The sequence below is a fragment of the Pleurodeles waltl genome, chromosome 6 (genome assembly GCF_031143425.1).
Source record: "Pleurodeles waltl isolate 20211129_DDA chromosome 6, aPleWal1.hap1.20221129, whole genome shotgun sequence".
Classification (NCBI taxonomy): domain Eukaryota; kingdom Metazoa; phylum Chordata; class Amphibia; order Caudata; family Salamandridae; genus Pleurodeles; species Pleurodeles waltl.
This window is the reverse complement of record NC_090445.1, coordinates 579,943,713-579,963,593: the sequence shown is the minus strand read 5'-3', so window position 1 is coordinate 579,963,593 and position 19,881 is coordinate 579,943,713.

The window sequence follows — 19,881 nt, the reverse complement described above, 5'->3', positions numbered from 1 at the left end:
AAGAAGAAAAGAAAGAGGACAAGAAAGAAGAAAGAAGAACAGGTAAGAGGGGTCAGGAGACCCCAGCAAGGCGGTAGAAAACGACAGAGCGAGGCCCCATGCAATGCCTGGGGCCTCGAAAAGTGCATGAAAGGCTGGGGGCGCGCCGCGTTTTAGAAACGCGCTGTGCGGCCCCAGCCGAACGCCCGGCTTGTGCCGAACATTCGGCTCGCGCCGCACCACGCGGCGCGACAGTAGGTCCCCCTCCCGAAGGCCCAGGTTTGAGAGGAAATAAACGGTGAAAGCGTTGAATCAGGAGAGGAGCGTGAACAGAAGATGCATCTTCCCAAGAGCATTCACTGAGAGGATAACCCTTCCAATGAATCAGATATTGAAGCCGTCTGTGAAATAGACGAGAGTCACAGATTTCCTGTACCTCATATTCAGGAACATCGTTCACCAACACAGGAGGAGGACAAGGAAACTGACGAGAGAAAGGGTCAGGTACGTAAGGTTTGAGCTGGGAAACATGAAAGACGGGATGAATCTTCCAAGTATGAGGTAAGCGAAGACGGACAGTGACAGGATTGATCAGCTGAAGAATACGGAAAGGTCCGTAGTAACGAGGTGTGAACTTGTTCAGAGAAAGACGTGAGGGTAGGAATTTGGATGAGAGCCAGACTTTATCTTGCGGGTGATAGTCTGGAGTGGTTCCACGTTTCTTGTCTGCAGCCTTCTTCATATATCTTTTGGTTTGTAACAGATTGGATCGAATTAGTCTATGGATCTGTAAAAGTCATTTGGAGAGGTGAGTAATAGCGGGCAAAGGAGAGGTGGATGGAGGAGAAGTAGGAAAGGAGGTAGGATGAAAACCATAAGAGCAGAAAAAAGGAGTGACCTTGGAAGCACTGTGGACAATATTATTGTAGGAAAATTCAGCAATAGGGAGATAAGTGTTCCAGTTGCTTTGGGTTGAATTGCAAAAACAGCGAAGGTATTGCTCTAGTCCTTGGTTCAGACGCTCGGTCTGTCCATTGGTCTGTGGATGGAACCCCGATGACAGGGCTCTGTTGATATTGAGTGTCTTACAGAAATACCTCCAAAACCGGGAAATGTACTGGGGTCCTCTATCAGATATAATGGTATGTGGAAGTCCATGAAGGCGGAAGATATGATCAATAAATATCTGGCTTAGTTCTTGAGATGTAGGCAGCCTTTTTAGGGCAGTGAAATGAGCCATCTTAGTAAAGGAATCCACAGTGACCATGATAACCCGGTTTCCTGCTGAAGGTGGGAGCGAACACATGAAATCGGTAGAGATGGTGTGCCATGGAGCTGGCGGAACAGGCAAGGGCTGTAGCAATCCTGCAGGTCTGGTACGGGGAATCTTGACTTGAGCACAAATAGGACAAGCCTGAACATATCTTTCGACATCCTGCTTCTAGGTAGGCCACCAGAAAAACCGTGAGAGAAGTTCTTGTGTGGCCTTGATGCCTCTATGACCAGCCACCGGTGAATCATGGCACATTTGTAATGCTTTTTCTTTCACTCTGTCAGTAGGGAGGAATATCAAGTTCTGATAATAATGGAATCCTTGTCTCTTATTCAACAAAGGTCTTAGGTTCTCTACTTCGTGGTCCGATAGTTTGGTGTATTCCAGTTGTACTTCCTCCAGAAAAGATTGAGCCACTCCAATGATCTTACTAGGTTCCAGTAGATACTGAGATGGGGAAGGAGTACAATCTGGATAACGACGAGACAGAGCATCAGCCAGAATGTTTTGAGATCCAGGAATATAGGTGACGTAAAAATCATACTGACTGAAGAAAAAGGCCCAACGAGCCTGGCGACTATTCTGGCACACAAAATTTCGTAAACATTGTAGGTTACGGTGGTCTGTTCTAACCTCAAAAGGCTCTTTGGAAACCATCAGAAACTGTCTCCACTCTAGGCAGGCTGTTTTCAAAGCCAATAATTCCCGTTCAAGTACAGAGTAATGTTGTTCTGCTGTAGAGAGGATATGAGACAAATAGAAAACAGGATGTTCAAGACCATCATCCTCTTGTTGTTGGAGTAAGACAGCTCCGATGGCTCTTTCAGAAGCGTCGGTGACAACAATAAATTGTTTGTTGGTATCTGGATGCCGTAAGATGGGAGCTTGTGTGAAAGCTTTCTTTAAACCTTGAAAGGCTGTTTCAGCCGCCTCAGTCCAGATAAACCCTTTCGTTAAATTCTCCTTCTTTAAGGTATGTGTTATGTGGCTAGTTTGTTTTGCAAAGTCCAATATAAACTGCAGATAAAAGTTTGCTAATCCTAAAAAACATTGTGCTTCTTTAATAGAAGAAGGAGAAGGCCAGTCTAGAATCGCTTGTACTTTTTCTTGGTCCATAGCTATGCCGGTGGAACTTAAATGATAACCCAGGTATTTAACCTCCGTCTTGTCGAACTCACATTTTTCTGGTTTGCAAAATAGTTGATGTGCCCGGAGTCTTTGAAGGACTTGTTTCACATGGGACGAATGGAGTTCAGGATCTCTGGAATAAATCAGAATATCATCTAGGTAAATGACCACTGTCTGGTTCAGAAGGTCAGAAAACACCGAATCCATAAATCTCTGGAAGATTGCGGGGGCATTAGTGAGACCAAACGGCATAACTCTGTATTCAAAGTGACCAAATGGGGTCCTGAAAGCTGTCTTCCACTCATCTCCTTCTTTTATGCGCAAAAGGTGATAGGCTCCTCGCAGATCAAGTTTAGTAAAACGTTGAGCCCCTCTAACTGCTTCTAGAATGTCCCTGATGAGAGGCAAAGGATAACGGTCTTTAATGGTTATCTTATTCAGACCTCGAAAGTCCAGGCAAGGACGAAGATCCTTTGTCTTCTTGGGTACAAAAAAGAGAAGAGCCCCGGCCGGAGAAGATGAGGGAACTATAAGACCACTCTGGACATTGTCATCCAGATATTCTTTTAGAACTTCTTTTTCAGGTTCCGTGAGGGAATACATCCTCCCAAAAGGAACGATTGTGCCAGGTTCTAAGGGAATAGCACAATCGTAGTCTCGATGTGGAGGTAACACAGGTTTGGATGGTTTTTGGAACACATCTTGAAACTCCAAATAGTGTTCAGGGACTCCTTGGACTGTATTAATGGAAGAACCAGTAATACTTTCAGTGACTATAGATCTTTTCGGTGACCAATACTTGTCGGAAGCAAAACAGTTTTCATGACAAAATTGCGAAGACAAGGAAACTGTCCGGGTTACCCAGTTCACATATGGATTATGTCTGATGAACCACGGAATTCCAAGAATAATGGTATGGTTGGGGGACGTGATAAGATCAAAAGAGATGTGTTCTTGATGGTTTCCGATCTGTAAACTTAACATCAGGGTAGTGGTGTCCACTGGACCAGAGGATAATAAGGATCCATCCACGGTGTGCACCTGTTCGGGAACTTCTTTAGATTGTGTAGGAACTTGGTGAGTAGCAGCCCACGTCTGGTCCATGTATATTCCACTAGCACCACAATCTAGTAATGCCATAGTCTCTTCTTGACGACCGTCAGGAAGTTGCAACAAGACAGGAAAAATGAACAAGGAGGTTGTATTGTCATTAAAGGAGCTGATGGAAGGTATAGCTGTAGATCCCGTCCCCTCCCTTCTTACAGAGGACGGGAAGTGGCGTTTCCCGATGGCCTGGGCGGACGTACAGGACAGTTTCGAATTATGTGACCAGCAGAACCACAGTACAGGCACAACCCTTTCTTGCGTCTGTCTTCTCGCTCGCTGGCGGAGAGCGGACCTCGGGTAGTATCTACCTGCATGGGTTCCCCTTCGACGTCTCTAGCAGGAGGGCGAGGTTCCTCAGAACGCTGCAGACCAGCTCGTGAGGTACTTGGCTAGGAGAACCCTCTACTCCTTCTCTTCTCCGATCTCCGTTCCTGAAGACGATATTCGATGGACAGTGCTTGATCCATCAGGCCACGAAGATCTTCCACTCTGGTAGAATGTACTAGTTCATCCTTTATTTCTTCTTTGAGTCCTCTGCGAAATAACGTTACCAGAGTACGTTCCACCCAAGTGGTCTCTGCTGCTAGCTGACGAAAACGGGTTATATATTGCAGAACATCTTGTGAGCCTTGGTAAATGTCGCATAAGGCTTCTTCTGCAGAGGCTTCCAATCCAGGTCGACTGAACATTTGTTTGAAGTGACTCACAAAGGTGGAATAGTCCGACAAAACTGGGTCATTGGATGACACCATCGGGGTTGCCCAGGCCAAGGCTGGACCGGATAAGGCACTGATGAGATAACCCACCTTGGTCCTGTCGTGGGAGAATTGGGTTGGTCGGAAGGCGAAGTACACCGTTAATGCATCCAGGAACTCACAAAGCTTGGTTGGTTCGCCTGAGAAACGAGGGGTAGAAGCGGAGATAGTCGGAACATCACTAGTGCGGAGAGCCAAAGCCTGTCGTAACGCCGCATTTTCATTGCGTAGTTGTTGCAATTCCTGAGCTTGTTGCTGAATCGTGGTCAAAAGAGATTGATCAGAATCTGCAGCAGCCGCCACTGTATTATCCATGGTGTTTGAGGACGTCGGAATGGTTGGGTGCTGCAATCTGTCACGACTCACGTGCTGCTTGCGCCTGGAATTTGCAGATCTAGTGGCGTGGATCTTCGATGTTCGGCTTTGGCCCAAAAAGGGGCGACTCTTTCTGGTAGCCACGGTGCTGTAGGTGATGGAGACGCCAAGAACAGACCGTGGCCTTCAGAAAATAGCGCCAGAGGGAAAAAACCCCTTAGAACAAAAGGGGAAAAACCTCTAAACAGGAGGACTCCTGAAAAAACAAGAACAAAAAGCAGGAATCAAAAAGAACAAAATTCAGGAAACACAGAGCGATGAAATCCAGAACCAAAAAGGCGAGGAAATCAGGAGCGAAGACACTATCTGAGCAGAAAGTGTTGCAGCGCAAGGAAATGAAGAAAACACAGCCCTTATATACCAAAAGACAGGAAGTGACCCACAGGAAGTAAAAGGACACCATATTAGACAGGGAGAGGTACATAGAACAAAACAGAATAGAAACCATAGAGAATAGGGAACAATGAATGCTGGGAAGAGAAAGGTAACCTGAGAAGGGAAGAAGACATAAAAAAAGTACAACAAAAAGACCCCAGAAAGAAGAAAAGAAAGAGGACAAGAAAGAAGAACAGGTAAGAGGGGTCAGGAGACCCCAGCAAGGCGGTAGAAAACGACAGAGCGAGGCCCCATGCAATGCCTGGGGCCTCGAAAAGTGCATGAAAGGCTGGGGGCGTGCCGCGTTTTAGAAACGCGATGTGCGGCCCCAGCCGAACGCCCGGCTTGTGCCGAACATTCAGCTCGCGCCGCACCACGCGGCGCAACAATTTGAGATGATTATGATTTTGAAATTGCAGCAATAGGTTCCTCTGTGGAATTTGGAACTTGGTGTAAATCTGGATATACAGTAGTCTCTGCAGTCTCCTGATTGGGACACAGGATTTCAGTATGGATGATCTCTTCTAGTGGTAGTTCCTTCAGAGAACGGAGCGGCTGTGAGGTTCTACTCTGAAGGCACTTTGGTGTCATCGGGGTGGGGGGTGGCTGCAGGGCAAAATTGGACACATAGGGCCTCATTATGACCCTGGCGGGCGGCGGAGGCCGCCCGCCAGGATCGCGCCCTCCAAATTACCGCGCCGCGGTCAAAAGACCGCGGCGGGTATTACGAGTTTTCCCCTGGGCTGGCGGGCGGTTCCAGTTAAACCGCCCGCCAGCCCAGGGGAAAACGACCTTCCCACGAGGATGCCAGCTCGTAATCGAGCCGGCGGAGTGGGAAGGTGCGACGGGTGCTACTGCACCCGTCACGTATTTCACTGTCTGCAAGGCAGACAGTGAAATACATTTTGGGGCCCTCTTACGGGGGCCCCTGCCGTGCCCATGCCATTGGCATGGGCACGGCAGGGGCCCCCAGGGGCCCCGCGACCCCCCCTACCGCCATCCTGTTCATGGCGGCTTTCCCGCCATGAACTGGATGGCGGTAGGGGGGGTCAGAATCCTCATGGCTGCGGAGCGCGCTCCGCAGCCATGGAGGATTCCAATGAGCAGCGGAAAGTCAGCGGGAGACCGCTGACTTTCCGCTTCTGACCGCGGCTGAACCGCCGCGGTCAGAATGCTCATTGGAGCACCGCCAGCCTGTCGGCGGTGCTCCCGTGGTCGGTGGCCCTGGCGGCCACCGGCCGCCAGGGTCAGAATGACCCTCATAATGCTTTTTAACATAATCAATGGACATCTTCCTCTTCTTTTTTGAACAAGGCAGTGGAAGGAGGAATACAGCTTGTGTGCCTTGTACCCTAATGACTGGAACAAGTTTTCTGTAAGATGGCACAAACACTTGGCAGGTGGCGGAAGGAGAATGCTTCAGATTAGATAGCTTGTGTCTGACCTCTTAGATGCTCAGTTAGACAGGTAAACAATTGTCCAGGACAAACTTTTTCTCTTCCACCATCTTTCTAGGACTATCACGATCAGCACATACAGAAATACTACGAAGAGCATCTTGTATGGAGTGTGACCACCTAATACACCTCAAGGCAAATTAATGCTGCCTGAACTTCATACGGATTATGTATCCAACTCAGTCCTGTAAATAGTACCCTAGAGGTCAAAGCTTATTTAAGTGTACCTTTGACACGTTCTATTAACCGGTTTAATTCTGGATGGAATGGGTGCAAGTATTACAGGCATACTCCCAGAGAAGGCATATCATCCCTAAATGCCCTTGTGATGAACGTAGGACCATTGTCTGAATAAAAGGTGTGAACTGCACCTGCTGCTACTAAGCACTGCAAATCTTTTCTGACTGCTCAAGCAACAACATTTCTTTGTGGCCAACCCCAAAGGAATCTGAAGCATGAATCAAAAGCAACTAATATAAATGTATATTGGTTGACTAATATGAGTCAAGGAAAATTATCCCAGATGCGAGAATGGAGACAGTAAGTGTAGTCTGAGCTGGTCTTAAAATAGTAGAATGTATAATTTTTGGTAAAAGTTAAAAGGACATCCATATCTTTAGTTCACTGAGGTAGAGATTTTCACCAGTATGTTTGCGGTAGTATGGCTATTGTGCAGCTCTTGACAGCATAGGCAGATGCTAACCCAATTCAATTCAATTTATCTTTATTCGATTTTGCAAAAAACATGAAAAAACACTGTACAGTTCCACAAAAATAGATAAAGAATAAAAACAAAACAGCATGAGAATAAAAGTAAAAAGTGGCCAAAAATAGCCATGAAATAAAATGTCAGCCCCTAGAATATAAATCACAGAATACCACACACAGCCAATTAAAATTGGTGATTTAGAAATGCAGAAATCATGTCAAAACCAAGAAAGTGCAGCCCCTTCAAAAAAAGTCCTCATCAGTAAAGTGCATATAAAGAGGAAAAGCACATACACATAAAAAGGTAAGAGCAGATCCAGGGGATATAATAATAAACCTTATACCAATCGCCCATCGTCTTCCTCCTTTTTACAGACTTTTAAAAAAAAGAAAGCAACATACACTATAAAATACAATTGGACTGCCTAAAAGCTGTAAATATATTAAAGCATCTTTACACTTCTGAAATGCAAAGGATTTTAAAATAGGTTTAAGAAAGCGTAAAAAGTAAAATCTCTAAAATATACAGGAGAACATAAAGTGCAGCAGTGATTGTTCTGATAGTCCATCACATGGACAGGCAAGCAATCTATCCCCCAGTGGCTAGCGACGTCTGTGAAACACAGACACTGCCACACTGTGCCTACCCCCTCATGAGCTGCTTTGGATCTAATATAACCTGCACATTAGGAATATTTCCAACTCCTACCCTGGGTAAAGACACTATCAGAGTGTTATCTTGAGTGAGGATGTAGGAGTGTTTACAAGGAAAGATGTGAGGAGGCCTTTTGCATTTAGCTGTTGCTTGAATCTCTGCCAAAATTTCGATGTCAACCGTGGCTTTGGATCTGGTTACCACAGACTCTTTGGAAGTATAAACCCCTTTGTGGCTAAGTCGGCTATACATTTCCCTATAGCGTGAATTCTTTCACTTTTATGGATGGACCATGGTGTGTTGAACATGGACGAAATCAAGCTTGTCTTGTAAAATAGCTGCTTTTCCCCAGAGCTATTTTATTGATTTCCCTTTTGATTTTCTGAATCCATTCAGGTGCCGCTGTGCTAAATCAAAATAATATTGTTGCACACATGGATGTAGTGCAAGTAACAAAGCCTGAATCACATAAAGTGCAATCCCCTAAAGTTTTTGTTTGTGTATGCTGCAGTTTAAATTTGTTAAGTTCGAAAATTCCCTGCACTGCAGTGCAAGCCACAGAGTATTTCTGTTTAGTATCAACGACAGGCTGTGTGGAGCCATCTTTGTAGAATATGGCTTGTAGTCCTCAAAAGGTCCTCATCAGGTACAATGTTAGAAGTTTGTGATATGTTTTGTGTGTATTGTAGAAATTCTTACATGCAGAATCGGATTGTATTCAAATTTTACATCAACTGCACTTAAAGGCGTGGCCCACTGCACCTAAAGTAGGTGTTGAGTACGAGCATTAGGTATGCTTACTTTCATTGCTGCTTCTTGTGTAGGAACAGAAGAAATTATAATAATAAGTTTCCCCTGTGCAATGGGTGCAATGGGTGCTGTTTCAAAATGGCTTCTTGCACCACAGTAGGAATTTTCTCTATGGGAGCAAAGTGTGTTTTTGTGGTAGAATACAAATGTGATTTGTAAACTGCGGGAAGTGTCTTCCCCTCATTTTGAAAAACGTATGTGTAGCCTGAGGAACTGGAAAAATTCTATTAACTAGGATATTGCTAGTCAGAAAATATTTAGGGATTGATCTACAGTTCAGGAGCCAGGTTACTCTGTCACAAATATTCTATCCACTGTATTACAAGTGCCACTTGATTTAATGCACTTATAATACAATGGACAGTATATCTATCCCATTTGAGATGGAACAACCTGTCTGCCTAAGCCTAAATCAGGCCCTTAGACTCTAACATGTCTTCTTAGAGTTGATGTAAGATCACAGTGTGTTTTTCTGTGTAAATGCTTATGAAAAAAAGTGAGAGAAATCAAGGCATGTTCAGTATAATGCTGCAAGTCCCCATAAAGTTAAGAAATCCCATCAGAACCTGCACATTTCTTAATGTATTCAGAGGTTGTAAGGAGGGACACTACTGCAAAAAAGTCTGGAGCCAGACTCCCACCTTCACTGGATAACTTGTATCGCAGAAAAATCACATTCCAGTATGAGATTCTGGATTTTTTTAACTAGTTTTAAAAATGTGTGTGATCAGTATTGTCACCATCTAATCCACCATAATCAAGTGTTGATTTAAATCACTGTCTGGAATGTAAATGTGGCCAATGCAGGATAGCACTGCAGGATCATCTTATAAAATCTCCATGTTGCGTGCTGCAAATAAATCAGGACTATTCGTATAGCCCACAGGCAATCCTTAAAAACAGAACTGAAATCAGTTGAATGAGCTGATAAGTACTCATTTTACAGCATTATATTTTTGACTGAAAAACTCATTAGAAATGTCCAGGCATGTTTTGTACTTTTTCTGCACAAGAATCCCCATGTTTTATGAGTGTTTTGTACAGCATAAGTATGGGTATGAGTTCACAATTCTATAATCTAAAACTATTCTACATGATTCATCAGATTTTAAAACTGGAAAAAGAGGGGTATTAACAGTGAAGCTACGAGGCACAATAAAATCTTGATATTACAGCTCATCTAACATAGCTTTTATGTCTTTTGTTTCTGGCTTCAGAAGATATTGAGCCTGTATCTGAGGCTTACTCTGTAAAGGAATGACAAGTGGGTTGTTTTTATACAAGGCATGAGAATGTTTCAAAGCTCATTTGTGTGCATATTTTTGCCTGAGGTCTTCAGAGGTGCATCCCTTATGAAGGCTGGCGGTCAGTCATCCTCTGAAGGAATAGATTTGTACACACCTTATAAACTCACCAAGAATTGTGTCATGCGCCAGATGCTACTCACCTGGTATCTAGGTTCCGCAGAAGCGAAGAGCAAGCCTCCCACTCACGCACCTTCAGACCAAGCCTCCACACTCAGAAGGACACCAGTGCGGGTGGATAGTCTGCAAGGGAGAGGAAAAAGGGTAATTGATTAGAATGTAGGAAGACACTCGCTGCTTTAGGGACGATATGCCAACCAGTGCTGACAGCGCTGACTGAGCTACACCTCAATGCAGACGGGAGATGTGCACCTCGAGGAAAATAGAACAAGAAGTTCATAGGTAATCATAAACAGGACCTTAACCCCTCGAGTGCCCGGGACGTAACGGTTCCCTCCTCATTTGCACCACTCGGGTGCCGAGGACGTAACCGTTATGTCCTGGTATGGGGCCTCGGGGGGAGCGCCATCGCTCCCCCCTCCCATGGGCAGGGATGGAAGGGGAATCAATTCCCCTTCCACCCCCATCTCCCCCTGTGGCATGCGCTTCCAGCGCGTATCAGAAGAGAAATGCAAATGCATTTCTCCTCCAATCACGTGGAGGGGGCGAGAGAGGCAAGAAAGGAAAGGAAAGGCCTTTCCTTTTATGTGTCTCTCTGCATTTCTGCTGCCAGATCACATCAGGGATTTTTTTTGTATGTAATTGAATAAGGGGAGCGGCCCCTTGGGCAAGGGTCGTTACCCAGAGGGCAAATTAATTTAAGGCCATGTCTGCCCCTGGGGGGGGGGGGGGGGGGTTAGAAACCTCTAGACACCAGGGATCTTTTTTTTTGTTTATTTTATTTTTTTATATGTGGGGAGCGACCCCTTAGGCAAGGGTCGCTCCCCTGGGGGCAAATTGTCTTTAGGCCATTTCTGCCCCCCGGGGGCAGATCAGCCTCTTTTTATTAGGCCAATCTGCCTCCAAGGGGGACAGAAACCATTAGACACCAGGGATTTTTTTTAGGTTAGTTTCACGTGAAGGGAGTGACCCCTTAGGCATGGGTCTCTCCCCTGGGGGCAAATTTGTCATAGGCCATTTCTGCCCCCCTCGGAGGCAGAAACCTCTAGGCACCAGGGATCTTTTTTTTGGTTTTATTTTTTTATATGTGGGGAGTGACCTCTTAGGCTAGGGTCACTCCCCTGGGGGCAAAATTATCTTTGGGGCAGATCAACCTACTTTTAGTAGGCCAATCTGCCCCCAAGGGGGGCAGAAACCACTAGACACCAGGGATTTTAATTTTTTTGCGTCAATTTCATGCAAGGGGAGCAACCCCTTAGGCAAGAGTTGCTTCCCTGGGGGAGGCAAATTTATTTTAGGCCATTTCTGCTCCTCTTGGGGGCAGATCGGCCTATTTCTATTAGGCCAAGCCGTCGCCGGGGGCAGAAACCACTTAGGCACCAGTGATTGGTTGGTGTGTGTGTATGTGTGTGTTTTGTTTGGGGGGGCAGCCCCTTGGGCAGGGGTTGCTCTCCATGGGGGCACATTGCTGTTGTTCATATCTGCCCCTCTTGGGGGCAGATCTGCCTATTTTTGGAAGGCCCATCTGCCCCCAAGGGGGGTAGAAAGCCCACCAGAAACCAGGGAAGATCTTCTTCTAAAAAATAAATGGGGCCAAAGTAGTTCTGCCCATCGGTGGGCGGATGGAGCAATTACCCCTGATCCACTTCCCAGGGGGGTGGGGGGGGCGGAAAACCTACTAGATGCCAGGGAATAAAAAAATAAATAAATAGTGGGGTGGTGGTTACCAACCAGTATGGGCATGGTTATGCCTCCACCCCAACTGAAGGGGGTAACAGTCTTTCAGCTCTCCTCCGCACATTAAAACATTTTATCCCACGGCAAGAAAGAGGACATTTGATTATTGGTTTTAGTTTGACATTAGGGCCATCAGAGCTTGTCTAACTCTCAAAATCATCCCACTTGGAATGGTGAGGACTTCACTTTTTGGACTTTGGGACGCTGCCAAGTAGAAAAATCCACAAGACCTAGACACATCTGAAAACTAAACATCTTGGTGAGTCCAGAGTGGTGTACTTCACATGCACCGCACACCATTTTCTTACCCACAGTGCCCTGCAAACCCCCAACTTTGCTGGAAATCACATATTTTCCCACATTTTTTGTGATGGAACATTCCAGAATCTGCAGGATTCCACAAAATTCCTACCACCCAGCATTGTCACATCTATATCGATAAAAAGCCTGCCCCACTTGTCAGCCTAAAACTGTTTTTTTTTCAAACTGCCCTTTTGGACCCACTTTGGTTCCCCCTCAATTTCAAAATGTTTTTGGCTCTTCCCTGTCACAGGCACTTGGCCCACCTACACAAGTGAGGTATAATTTTTACCGGTAGACTAAGGGGAACGTTGGGTGGTAGGAAATTTGTCCCGGTGCGGTGATTCCACACAGAAATGTGGGAAATTGTGATTTTTTAGATAAATTTGAGGTTAGCTGAGGATTCTGGGTAAGAAAACACCAGGGGATCCATGCAAGTCACACCACTCAGGACTCCCTTGGGTGTTTAGTTTTCAGAAATGTTTGGGTTTGGTAGGTTTCCCTATATGGCTGCTGAGCCCAGGACCAAAAACGCAGGTGCCCCCAGCAAAAACAGTAGTTTTGTATTTGATAATTTTGATGTGTCCACATAGTGTTTTGGGGCATTTCCTTTTGCAGGTACTAGGCCTACCCACACATTTTTATCGGGAGACTTGGGGGAATGCTGGGTGGAAGGAAATGTGTGACTCCTCTTAGATTCCAGAACTTTCTATCACCGAAATGTGTGGAAAAAGTTTTTTTTTGGCCAAATTTTGAGGTTTGCAAAGGATTCTGGGTAACAGAACCTGGTGAGAGCCCCACAAGTCACCCCATCCTGGACTGGATTCCCCTAGGTGTCTAGTTTTAAAAAATGCACAGGTTTAGTGGGTTTCCCAAGGTGCCGGCTGGGCTAGAGGCCAAAATCCACAGCTGGGCACTTTGCAAAAAACAGCTCTGTTTTCCTTGGGAAAATGTGATGTGTCCACCTTTTGTTTTGGGGCATTTCCTGTCATGGGCACTAGGTCTACACACACAAGTGAGGTACCATTTGTATCGGGAGACTTAGGGGAACGCTGGGTGGAACGAAATCTGTGGCTCTTCTCAGATTCCAGAACTTTCTGTCACCAAAATATGAAGAAAAAGTGTTCTTTTGGCAATATCTTGAGGTTTGCAAAGGAATCTGGGTTAGAGAACTTGGTGAGAGCGCCACAAGTCACCCCATCCTTGATTCCCCTAGGTGTCTAGTTTTAAAAAATGCACAGGTTTTGTAGGTTTCTACAGACCAAAATCCACAGCTAGGCACTGTGCAAAAAGCAGCTCTGTTTTCTTTGGGAAAATGTGATGTCTCCACATAGTGTTTTGGGGCATTTCCTTTCGCGGGCACTAGGCCTACCCACACAGGTGGGGTGCAATTTTTATCAGGAGACTTGGGGGAATGCTGGGTCGAAGGAAATGTGTGGCTCCTCTCAGATTTCAGAACTTTCTGTCACCAAAATGTGAGGAAAAAGTGTTTTTTGGCCACATTTTGAGGTTTGCAAAGGATTCTGGGTAACAGAATGTGGTGAGAGCCCCACAAGTCACCCCATCCCGGATTCCCCTAGGTGTCTAGTTTTAAAAAATGCACAGGTTTGGTAGGTTACCCTAGGTGCCGGCTGAGCTAGAGGCCAAAATCCACAGCTACAGTTTGCAAAAAACAATACAGATTTCACTGTAAAAATGTTGGGTGTCCATGTTACGTTTCCCATCGCGGGCATTAGGCCTACTCAGGCAAGTGAAGTACCATTTTTATTGGGAGACTTGGGGGAACACAGAATAGCAGAACAAGTGTTATTGCCTCTTGTCTTTCCCTACATTTTTTCCCTCCAAATGTAAGACAGTGTATAAAAAAGACGTCTCCTTTATAAATACCCTGTCATTCACATGCTAGTGTGAGCACCCTGGAATTCAGAGATGTGCAAATAACCACTGCTTCTGAACACCTCATCTTGCGCCCATTTTGGAAATACAAAGGTTTCCTTGATACCTATTTTTCAGGCTTTATATTTCACCAAACAAATTGCTGAATACCCGGTAGACAATGAAAACCCATTGCAAGAAGCAGCTCATTTACTGGCTCCGGGTACCTAGGGTTCTTGATGAACCTACAAGCCCTATATATCCCCGCAACCAGAAGAGTCCAGCAGACGTAACAGAATATTGCTTTAAAAAATCTGACATTACAAGAAAAAGTTACATAGTAAAACGTGGAGAGAAATGGCTGTTTTTTTCACCTCAATTTCAATATTGTTTTATTTCAGCTGTTATTTTCTGTGGGAAAACCTTGTAGGATCTACACAAATGACCCCTTGGTGAATTCAGAATTTTGTCTACTTTTCCAGAAATGTTTAGCTTTTTGGGATCCAGCATTGGTTTCACACCCATTTCTGTCACTAACTGGAAGGAGACTAAAAGAACAAAAAATAGTAAAAATGGGGTATGTCCCAGTAAAAAGCCAAAATTGTGTTGAAAAATGTGGTTTTCTGATTCCAATCTGCCTGTTTGTAAAAGCTGGGTAGCTGGTGATTTTAGCACTGCAAACACTTTGTTGATATAGTTTTCAGGGACAAAACCAGAAGCCTTCTTCTGCAGACCTTTTTGCCCATTTCTGTTTTTAAAAAAGGACATTTTCGCTGTATTTTGGCTAATTTCTTGGTCTCCTCCAGGAGAAGCCACAAACTCTTCTAGAATCCCTAGGATGTTGGAAAAAAACGGAAGCAAATTTGGCGTGGGTAGCTTATGTGGACAAAAAGTTATGAGGGTCTAAGCGCGAACTGCCCCAAATAGCCAAAAAAAAGGCCTGGCACCTGAGGGGGAAAAGGTCTGGCAGCGAAGGGGTTGAATAATGTAGAACTATACACATGACTCCTTAACTAGCCCACAATTCACCAGTCAAGTAACTCTTAGACTTTAGAAGGAACAATAATCGTTGCACCTTGTAGACAATGATTAGAGACTACAGAAGGAATGTAGTTCAATAGCATATCTAATACAATAACACAGCAGATACTTGTAAGTTCACAGTGGTAGCAAAGGTAGGCGCTCCATAATTAATCAACAATATCTAGCAAATGTTCATGAATAAACACTAGGGCAATGCGCCAGGTTCCACATAAGTACCCGAAGTATGTATATATATATATATATATATATATATATTTATATATATATATATATATATATATATATATATATATGTGTGTGTGTGTGTTAAATGGAACAATAACTAACCTTAAGAAACCCAAACTACTTGCACCATGCCAGTTATAGCTTAGTTAATTAACCATAACTTCAGTGCCGATCATTCACGTCTTATGACTTTACATGCTACCTCAGGGACTGTGGGAATTTGGAAAATATTGTTCCTTAAATCTAATGAGTGATGTCATCAATTATGTCATTTAACATATCATGCGTGACGTAATAGCATCACTTTAACCTTTTTCCCTTTACTTTCTGAGGATTTTTGATCATATGCTAAAATGGCTCAGTACCCAACCCTCTTTTAATATCCAGGCCATGGTGCACAGCAGGGGTTAGCCTCAAGGACAGGTCCTGTATCCAACCCTCAGAAGGAGGCCAACAACTGTGTAGCATAGCCTCTGGCTGTGTGCAGCGGTGTTGGCCTCTGGGCCTGCACCCAATCCTTCGCTGCACACCAGGTCTGTATAGCAAATGTTTTACTAATATAAAATGAGTATAGTTAGTATTAGTATAGTTAAAATTAGTACAGCTATGCACAAGTTGAGAATACATTTTTAATGAGAAAACATTGAATTAATTATACCACAGGTTTATGACAATATGCACACAACAAATATTGTTTGACCCCATAGGCTTATACCTATAAGGGCCTCTAGGAAGTTTAGTCAGTGAGAGCGTTACCACAAATAGTAAGGCACTGTACCCCACATCTTTGACCATTTCTGTGTCATGTGACATAATGAACAACAGAATACATATGTTGCCACCATTTTGGGGTGGATACCTCACCACATGAGGATGGCTACCATTCACTCATATCAGGCAACCATGAGCGGTTGTAATGTGTTACAGTCCAGGAGTTGATACATCCTTCCAGACACCCATTTTGAAGAAGATGAATGCTGGCTCCCCCAGTGAATGTCCATCCACTCCTCACACAAGGGGACCTTGTCTGCCGTCATGTGTGGGGCATGTATGATTGGTGTGTCTATATAGAATATGTGCATTTTGGACATGGAGGATGATTGTTCATAGGGACACCAAATGGAAGGCGGCCAAGATGTTGGTATTTCCTACAGTCTGTTCTTTTTCAGTGGTCAATACACCAAGCTGCTTGTTCCTTTGTTCCGAACCCTCCTGGGCCAGATGTAGGTAGGTATTAAATTGCGACTTGCAATTTGCGAGTCATAGCGACTCGCAAATTGCAACTCGCAATACGAGATGCAGAAAGGTGTCTCAGACACCTTCTGCGATTGCTATGGGGTCGCAAAGACCCACCTCATGAATATTAATGAGGTGGGTCGCTGTTTGCGACCCCATAGCGAGTCTAGGCACTCACAGGGATGGTGGCCTGCTGGAGACAGCAGACCACCATGTCCGTGACTGCTTTTTGAATAAAGCAGTTTTTTTTTTCTTTTTGCAGCCCGTTTTCCTTGAAGGAAAACGAGCTGCAAAAAGAAAAAATACCGAAACCATTTGGTTTCGGTTTTTTCAGAGCAGGCAGTGGTCCATAGGACCACTGCCTGCTCTGAAAAAATATTTTTGGGGGCATTCACAAAGGGGAAGGGGTCCCATGGGGACCCCTTCCCTTTTGCGAATGTGTTACCATCCACTTGAAGTGGATGATAACTGCGAGTTGGTTTGCGACCGCATTTGCGGTCACAAACCAACTCTGCATGGCGATGCGGTCGCAAATAGGAAGGGAACACCCCTTCCTATTTGCGAGTCGCAGCTTTAAATTGCGAGCCGGTACCGACTCACAATTTGAGGTTGTGCATCGCGTTCAGCGTTTTGCGCCTCGCAAACTGCGTTTTTAGCAGTTTGCGAGGCGCAAAAGGCTTCCTACATCTGGCCCCCTCTTCCTGAAACTATAAGCTATCTTGTAGGTAGGGGGAAGATTCTACATCTTTTACACAGAAAGATATAGTACTCAGCCAAACACCCCTAGGTTTGCTGTAGTGCTTGCTATCACCAACTATTGTGAGCTTGCTGGATCAACAAGTCTTTAGTTCTGATGCACATTCTGACAGGTTTACCTGGAGTGATCTGTAACTTCGGTCATAATATGAAAGCTGGATAAAGAAACTTCTGTTACAATACAATATGAAAACTGGATAAAGAACAAGGGTGCACATCATCTGGTCTAAAAGAAGATTTTAACTGTTAAACAAAACGTGTCTTTAGTTGGTCCAGGCTTCCTGTCTGTGTCTCCTAAATTGGATAAATATTAACACCATTGGAACAGTAACATATGCTTTATCTGGTTCTTAATGCAACCCTTCGCACTAATGTTGGAATAGACATTTACTGGTGGGTGTCCTCCTTAAGGGTTGGGAGTAAATCCTGGATGCTGCAATAATTCTTGCTGCTGTGATTGACCAAAAGAGAAGGAAACTGAAGTGCCTGCAGTTCAGATAAACAAGCATCGACTAGAACTGCGATCTTACAAGGCATAGCTGTGTGAAGTTCTTCAATGAGGTTGTCTCAAGGAGGTACGTCATGCAGGAAAACCAGTGGACCATCTGTCCAACATCACCAATGCAACCACCAGGATGCTGAAACACTTCCTGTCCCCATCTGTAGTGACCCAACATCATCGCTGACAAAACTTGTCCTGTTGATGTGCCCATATCTGTTTTAGTCAACCACAGAATGAACAGATGTGTAACGGTCAGAACCACATTGTGGAGTTAATTTACTTAGTCTGCAGGCAAGATCACTGGAACCACCCTTGTAGCGTTTCCAATTGCTGAGATATCTTGACTTCATCCTTTGATTGGAACCTGCCCTTAGTTCCCAGTTTTCACTTGGGATGCGTCGAGACCTTGACCCACTGAGCTTCCCTGCCAAGAGAAAATCTGACATCAGCTCTTTTGAGATACAGCCCCCTAAAGCTTTCTACTACAGAGGACTCTGTGGAGGAGGCTGACCCGTTGTGACGTTTGTCCACTTGAAAAAGGTATGAAGACTTGAAGACCAGCAGAGCGTTTAACAGGTCCTTGTTTTTGCTGTGTACCATTCCCCTGTAACCATTTACTACCGAGGGTCACAAGAAGATACACAAAATGCGTTAATAATAGCTCAACATGATTGGCACTAAAAGGCTGGGGGATGTGAACTAGCAGTCTAGAGAAAACTCTGTAGGCTTTACTTCCTTCAACAAAGTACCAGTCTTTTACATAAAAGTAGACAAAACATTCAAACAAGAAGGAATCTAAATTGAGAGTAAAGAGCGAAATGGAGAGTCAGGTGTTGAATCGCAAACCATCACATTTAGCATAACATTGGGCTTATCAATCACAATTACAGTGTGAATAATATTGGTATTAAAATAACATGAGATTTAATTTTTTAAACCTTCTATTTTTGCATTTTTTGCATAACAACAAACACAACATACAGTGCATGACAATAAGTGTTGGTACCAGCTCACATATCTCAGTTAAATTTCAACCAGGACGTCGCCAGAGTGAAGAACATTACACACACAAAGTCAGTAATCGGAACATGGCTACACATAACTCAGATCTTCTCTTGGTTATAGCATTTTTGGCAAACAATAATACTCTGCATATCACCCTGTCCCCAGGTCTCCTGGGTCTGAGTCCACATCTGAGTCTCCATGTTTATTACAGGAGTCCAACATTGCCCTCCAGACAGCCAAGTCCTCTGCAGCTCCGTCATCAGTGCAAAAGAGCTGCATATGTTGTACCTCCGCCACACCCCACTCTAGTACATCCTTGACCAATAAAGCCCCACTAGGGGCTCTCGACCCAATTCAGCCAATAGCCACTCTGTACTTGGCAAGAAGCAATGCCAGTTGTAGGAGACTGTACGAGATGTTGCACCCCCTGCGGCTCACCACCATACCTAGTAAGCATGTCCTGGGCATCACTGGAAGTGTAATACCCTTAGCCTCCTCAATGTGGGGGACAACCTCCTCCCAGAATCTTATATTATTATGCACTGCAATGCCAGGTGTACAAACGGAGCATTATCCTCCCCACAACGTGCACACCGCGCTGCCCTAGCGGTGTCAATCTTATTCAACGGGGATGGACTTATGTAAGTGCAGTGTAAGTAATTAAAGCGTAGCAGTATAAATCTGTGGTTGCAGGATACCTTTTTCACCAGGCTGCATGTATGCCTTCAGTCTGAATCCTCAATGGGTTCCCCCAGATCTAGCTCCCATGCAGTCCTCGCTATGTATGAGCTTGTAGTCATGTCTCTTTAATGCTTTGTAGAATAAAGCAATGAGGTGCCGACCCTCTCCCCAATTAAGTAGTCTTCCAAATGTTGATGAAGTTAAGGGGGCCGCCAGGTTCGTGCGCTATATCTCCTTTGCGGTATTTTCAAACTTAGCGTATTACAGAAAATGGCCCTGCCCTACAGTGAATGTATCTTGCACTTCTGGAAATGTTATGAAGATCTCCCTTGGTATAAATCTCCCGCTACTAGGCATCCGTCTTCCCTCCGACTAGCCATGGGCATGTCGTGATGTGTAGAGCCAAAGGTTTCGAGGTCCCATATGGGTAATACCATGTCAAAGGGGGCCCTTCTTAATACCTTCTTCACTACT